The following is a 7583-nucleotide window of genomic DNA, read 5'->3' on the forward strand; positions in this document are numbered from 1 at the left end:
AATTTCATTTTCTGCTAAGATTTGTGGAAGAGAGATGAAAAGCAAATAATCTAGCATCTGACAATCTTGAATCTGACTATATTGCTGCTTCATCTTGCATGAAAATACTTCCAGGAACACCCCAAATCTTGAAAATTACCAGTGGCAAATAAGGATTATATGAAAAAATATAAAATCCCCAAAGAAGTATATTTACCTTATCTATTGCCATCTATTGAAAGATATATGCTTTAAAGAATTATATATTTTCTATTGAATGCTTTCAGCAAAGGGGCAGGAATTGTATTGCTTAAATAGTTGTTCTCATTACTTAGGCCTTTGCCTTTTTGACTCCTGCTAGACATTTGAAAAGTCAATTAACTCAGTGGGCAAGAAGCTTGATAAGTTTATGACAATTATATAGGAAAAAAAAGATATTTTTGGCCATATATTTCCAGCCAGTGTTGGAAAGGAGACTCAACCTGGCAAAATGTTGTTGTACTGGGTCTAGATGGGATGAGTTGATGTCCTTCACTGCAGCTCAAACAGTGCTTGCTTCAAAATTGTGGCCAAGTGGCAGAACAGAGTTGGTAACACAGCAGTGTTTTGGGCACAGCTGAACAAAACTTGCACAGTGTCAAGGGTTTATCTTTTGTGCTCTGACTCCCCAGAGAGTAAAGCCAGTGTGGGCAGGCATTCGAATGCCACCTAATCAGAACAACTCCCTAACTGACCAAAGGAATTTTCCACCCCAGAGAGCATCCTTATCTTTGAAAAAGACTCAGAGAAAATATATGAGATATGACAGAGGACATGACATTTGCCCTCTCAAGCAGCTGTTACACAAGCTGAGGCCCTGGTTCCCACGAAGAATTTGGACATCTGCCTACCAAAGGCCTTTGCTTCCCCTATCAGAGTGTCACTGTCCTGATGCTAGAGTGGCTTTGCCTGCCTCCCATTTCCTCCATGTCTCACAGGGAAGCAGAGGGCGTGAGCAGCTCTGTGGGTCTTTGGCTGTTGGCCAGGGTCAAACCACCCCCACAGCTAGCTACCCAGGAACAGGAAAAGCACAGACCTGGGGCATGTACCCCTAATACAGCTCTTCCAACCTAAAAAATATAATTGAGGAAAAGAAAATCAATAGCCTTTCAATTGTCTCTCCTGAAATATTTATTACTTCTCCCCATATGAAAAAGCCCAAAGTACAAAGCAATATGGGTGAAGAACCATACTTACACTAGTAAAAACATTGATGCCTTATTAAGGTATATAAATGGTTTCTAGATAGGATTTTTCACTGGGAAAAATTAAAAAATGGACAAACTGTACCTCAGCTTTTCTCAATCTAAATAGTCTTTTAGTCCTAAGTGTTGATAAACAATCTTGGGAAAAAAAAATCTGTATTATGAAGTTCTTTTATAATTATTGCAGCATTAACCCTGAAGAGTAAGGAACAAGCAAAAATTCAGCATGTTTCTGCTGTCCTTAGCATATGAAAGGGTATGAGATTAGGGCAGGCATACAGTGATATGCTTCAGGAATATCTGCACGATTTGACTCATCCTTGGATTAGACTGTCCTTGAGACAAAGGCTCTAATCAGTACTTAATATTGGCAGACTTTTCATTTGTGAATTTACATAATTACTTTTTAAGCTTGTCTAAGCTTTGATATTCATAATATGCTGCACCAGTTAGTTCTCAGTTTAATGACATCTCACGGGAAAACTACAACCTAACAATATGTACATAAAACAGATATTGTTTTGTTTTTATCAACTTGTTATCTGCCACCTAATCTTGCTTAAAATGTTTTCCTTCTACAACTCTGAGCACTCATTTTCAGATTCATAACTATCAGTGGTCTATCAGCTAAGCATCCTTCTTGCTTTTATTACTATGTTGAACATCATGGATCTCAGTGTTGGTCCCTGCACTTTATTCAAATATTTCTGTTTCTTGTTAAATCAACTGTTGTTCTATAATAGGTCTGTTCTTTTTTCCCCATGTATTTTCAGACACTTCTACTATGGGACCTTGTAAAAAAGTTTTTGGAAGTCAAATACACCATTTCACTCTTTCCATGGTTTCCTTGGAATAAGTCCTATACATTTGTGTAGTGACACTACTTCTCCTATACTGACTCTTCCTCAGTGTACCATCTATACCCATATCTGCTGATTTTAGTTTTTGCTGATGTATCAACAAATGATAGAAAAAGTCTGCTTGATCTAGAAGCCATTTATATACTTTAATAAGGCATCAATGTTTTTACTAGTGTAAGTATGGTTCTTCACCCATATTGCTTTGTACTTTGGGCTTTTTCATATGGGGAGAAGTAATAAATATTTCAGGAGAGACAATTGAAAGGCTATTGATTTTCTTTTCCTCAATTATATTTTTTAGGTTGGAAGAGCTGTATTAGGGGTACATGCCCCAGGTCTGTGCTTTTCCTGTTCCTGGGTAGCTAGCTGTGGGGGTGGTTTGACCCTGGCCAACAGCCAAAGACCCACAGAGCTGCTCACTCCCTCTGCTTCCCTGTGAGACATGGAGGAATGGGAGGCAGGCAAAGCCACTCTAGCATCAGGACAGTGACACTCTGATAGGGGAAGCAAAGGCTGTACATGCAAGCAAAGTAAAACCAGAAATTCATTCACTACCTGTTTTCAAAGCCTGCTCTTCTCTTCTTTGCACATTTTTCTTACAAGAAATGCCAGAAAGCCAGAAGCAATGTAAAACACTTCCAAAGGTAGGGAACTCTGAGGGTTACAGGAAACAATTTTCAGAATATTCACTACTTCATATGTCTGCACTGTCAAAATCTGAGGCATGGTAGAAGTGAAAAATCACCTGAACAGCTTTTAAGTATCATATCTTACTTCCTCATGATGACATCTCAGAGCATACAGACATGTGCAGATCCTTCTGTCTAGCCTGATGGAACAAACTGATCCCACAGCTTCTTCTCCCAAGTTAACTGATCTGACAGAAATACTTTTATTTGCTTCTCGAAAAGCAGGCTGTGCTTTTGCAATGCATTGTCTAGGTAGTGTGTATATATACATGGATGCAAAAAGCCCAGTAAGAACTTTTTCATATGCTCAATGTATGGGTTAAAAGGGTTGAACCCAGATTTGGTGAGGAAGAAGGAATAGCTTTGCTCAAAGTGACCTTGCAGCTGGGAATTCTAAAATTGACAGTGTGAGAAAACTCCCATTTCCTATGACTACTCTTGCTCATCCTTTGAGAAGCAGAAATCACGGGGAGAGATAAGACACTCAGATATGTGGAAAGCCTTCTGTTATACAGGGGAAGGCAGCAGGGCACCCCCACTGTCCACTAGGATGAGCTCAGCCTGATGGGGGCTCTGTCCCTGTGTGTCTCTGCTGCCTGCTCTTGTTACCAGGGTAATGAAATAAGTCTGCTCTCTGCTTTTTGTCAGCGGTTTAGTGGTTGTCCTTGAGTATTTGTTTCTGTCAATTCACACACTCAGCTTTTCTGAATGTGTGGTTGTGTCTTCTGGGATTTGTATTTTTTTCTCACCGCTTCTTTCCTTCATTCCTGAGTCATAAAAGTTAGTGGTTGCAGAAATTTGAGTGAAGTCTCTGAGCAGAACCACTGCACCTGAACCCCTAAGTTCTGACAAAACAATTGCATGCAAGGGCTGAACTATGTGGCAAATTGAGATCAGCTCACCAAGAGAAATACATCACTATAAAAAATGACCCCAATTCCCAAGTTTCAAAGAGTAACTGCATGACCTTATTTTGTCTGACAGTCTTAGAGGGACTTTAAGTAATGTAGAGGTTAATGTATTTAAAAAAGTCAGACATGATTACCAGCTCTTTATCCACAGAAACAGAATTAAAGTCAGTAAACAGCAGTTGTTCTGCAATATGGAAAGGCTATTGCTATTTTACTTGCACTGGGAAGATGTTTTCTTTCCAACCCAGAGTATGTATTTGAGCTGTCAAGTTGTTTGGCGTTTTTAAACAATACTGTTCTACATGTTTTCCTTTATGATTTTTGGAAGTAGTCATGCATTTAGAAGAATCATGACCCTTAACAGCAAAGGATACAAATTCCCTTATTCTCCTCTTTTGGAAGGACTCCAAATTTCATCTCCCTCTGCTATTATTTACCATTTTCTACATGATGCTTTTTAAATAGTAGATTTTTAAGAAAGAAAATAAAGAAGTATTTGTTACTTTAAACACACAGATTCACTTTTACTCTATTGCAATAACTTATCCAGCAAATGCTCTTGGCTGCATATCTACCTCTGCTTAGGATTTGATCATTTATTCATAGGGGTTAGCTTTAGTCTTTCCTATTTTTGTACAGACTTGTCCTTTTGTACAGCAAACTCCAAGTGGCAGAAATACAGGTAATGGTACTCCCTCCTCTTCCACAGGTCATCCTGCCTGGTAACTGTCCTCTGCTGGGGGGAACAAGCTCACAAACATTCAAAACAGCTGCCAAAAGAGGGACCAAATATACACATCCCGCTGTGCAATTTATTTATCTCACTTGAGCTCTTCTGGTGAAGACAGCAATGAGCAAGGATGTGTTACTTAACACAGCACAAACAGTGCATGTCCTTAACAAAATGTCATATTATGCCTTGGAGATCATAAAAGGTGACAACCTATGAAATGCCCTTAAGTCTTCCTTCAACTGACAACTGGAAGGAAAAAAACAGAGTTTAATTCAATTTCCAAGTGCAGAGATTTATCTTCATGGGATGACAAAAACCATGTAAATGTGTTTTGAAATATTGTGCTTCATTAAAGAAATGGGACTGATACAGGGTGATACTCACCCTGCTTAATCCAGATTCTATTTAGGCTGCTATTTTCTGCTGGAAGATACCCTTTAGCACCACCTCCCATTAACAGTGAAACACTAGATGCAACATTCTGTATGTCCAAATTACAATCTAGGAGGAATCTAGGCCAGATACACTGTGTGCATTTTAAAAGGAATTACTTGGATTTTATTTTATCTTTGGGAATTTCCATCTAGAACGTTACAGATCTAAGTAAAGACAGTTGGGTAATCAAGCCAATGTGCAGTCTAGGTCTAAAGATCTGAGGGTATGGAGAAGTAAGTAAATTTAAAAAAAAAAATTTACAAAAGAGGGAGTTTGATTTTGTTTCTCTATGACACCAGACATCAGATCACAATCACTTTATGGTTGCATTTATTGAAATTATTTCTAAGTACACATATCAATTCATACTATTCATAACTACCATCCTCATTATGTGATATATATCAAACAAACAGGGTATTTCCATTTGCTTAAGTAATGGAATACTTACTATTAAGTAATAATATACCATTAAGTAATACAAGGGAACAGTCGTGAGCACAGAATATAAAATCAGAATGTAAAATAAGGCAAGTGTGAAAAAAGCATTAGGCTAAGTAGTCTTTTACTAGACAAATAGATTTTGCTGTCAAGTTTCAGAGGAAAACTTTTAACAAATATATTGTGAAAGAAAAAAACAAAATTAACCATGGTAAACAAACATCTTCCTTCAAGGCACTGTTAATTTTTAGTATCTATCTGAAAATAATTCAGCCAATTAGTTGATAGAAATATCATAAGTAATAAAAAACCACAAAATCTCTTTGGTTAAATATAAAGCTGAACACAAAAACAAAGCAGATGAAGTTTCTGTAAGGAAGTTTTTGGGCAGAATTTTGGGTATGACAGAACATTATACAACTAGATAAGTGAACTCAATTGCCAACAGTAAATTTTGACAAATCAACACCTTCCATTAGAAGTTGTTAAGTTTGGAACTTGGTGGTTTGTTTATTCACAAAGAATTATGCACATTCTAGCATAATGAAGTAAACAAGACTACAAAACTGTTAAACTAGCAGAAAGGTATTTTCTAAGCATGTAACTTCTAGTTCTCTTATATCTCATTTAGCTTTGTGCTTTCATCTGTCCAAGCGTTCAGCAATGGCAGATTGTTTTCAGCTGCTGTACAGAACTTCCTACACAGTCTGAGTGGTACAACTGAAAACGTGTTTTCTCTACAGATTTGCATTCAGTCTTCCCTGTACATGTCTAATTGTAAGTCATCTCAGCTTCTGCTGTCTATCCCTCAGGACCCTACACACCACCAAAATGCCGTTCCTTCCCAAGTCCCTCAAATGTCCTCATCTGGTTGCTTCCTCACTATCCACACGTTCCTGTTTCAGGGTAGCTTCCAGCTAGAACTGAATCATCATGCAGCTAACTGTGGTCAGACAACACGTGCTGGGTAGCTCAACACTTAGGATGCCATGCATCTCAAAAACCTCCCCTGCCCTTAACGTACCAATCAGTTTCTTTTCAATTGTCATTGCTCAGCAGTCAACTATTCAAAGGTTCTGAGGCACAATTAAAAGGCAGAATATAAATCTAACTTTTTCTGGCTGAAAAAGAGTTAGAGGCACATAGATGCTGATTCTAGTAGCAACATCAGTACTGATGAGCTGTCCCTCTCTTCCCCAGGATGATGAGAGTTGAAGGAACCACAGCTAATCAATTTTGCTGAACAACTGCAGGGTAATGCTTAGGTCTCCATACTAAAGAAATATTAATGCAGTTCTATTTGAACCCCCATCTTCACTAGGAATTTGGTCTCACAGCTATTTGTGTCTACTTCGGACTTAAGGGCAGGAAGAATTTGCAGTGTAGCAGCTTGAAGTGTTAGGAAACAGGCCTTCAGGATTCTTTTGCAGATTTCAACCTTTTCCACTCTGAAACTGGTAAGGTTTTTGCTGGTCTAAAAACCAGTAAAATATCTCCTCTTGCAAGAAAAGGTTTTAATCTTGAAGACAAAATTTGCCTAACAGTTGTAGTTAAGATTCAGTCTACCAACGTAAGCCTGTTGTTAATGTTTTCTGTTTTGTTATTAAAACTAATTTTGTGAATCCTTACACTTACCTCCAACTGCTGTTTGAAAGAATTTTCACAATTGTTTTGGATCTTATTTGGTACCTCCTGGCTTGAATGAAGTAAAAAAAAAAAAAAATCACTGCCTAGCGTTTTAAGGTTTTTTAAAGTTATGAAGTTTTGTTCTATTCAATGCTAAGATCATAAAGAACTACAGTGGGAATGTTTTGAACATATGCAACACATACTTCTCAAAAGATAAATTTCAAGATTTCCAGAGCTTCTTGTGGCAATTGGAGCAAGAAAGCAGAGGTTATGCCATTGAAGTTGACCATTAATTATGCCAATTACTTAATATTTACCATTTAATATTATTTGTTCTTCCCCTCCATAGGGCAGCCCAAAAGGATTTAAACCTAAGAGAACATGCATAGAGTAAAATCTCTTATGATGAAAAACTAGTCACCATCCTAAAAATAAACACCAAACTCCTTAGAAAAAACAAGGAGAACATGCTAGAGGCAGGTCAAGGCAAAGCCATAGTTTCAACAGCCAGTATGGCCAAGCTTATATAGTCCTAAAAGATCTAAGATGTGCTCCTTCTAAAATCCATGCTTAATCTAGGTTTTCCCTGCTAATGCCAAAAAATTATCTGTCTATGTTAGCCAAGACTTTACAGCCCAACTGCAAGATCAGGTAGGAATGCT

This window comes from Molothrus ater, chromosome Z, assembly GCF_012460135.2.
Source record: "Molothrus ater isolate BHLD 08-10-18 breed brown headed cowbird chromosome Z, BPBGC_Mater_1.1, whole genome shotgun sequence".
In the NCBI taxonomy this organism is placed as follows: Eukaryota; Metazoa; Chordata; class Aves; order Passeriformes; family Icteridae; genus Molothrus; species Molothrus ater.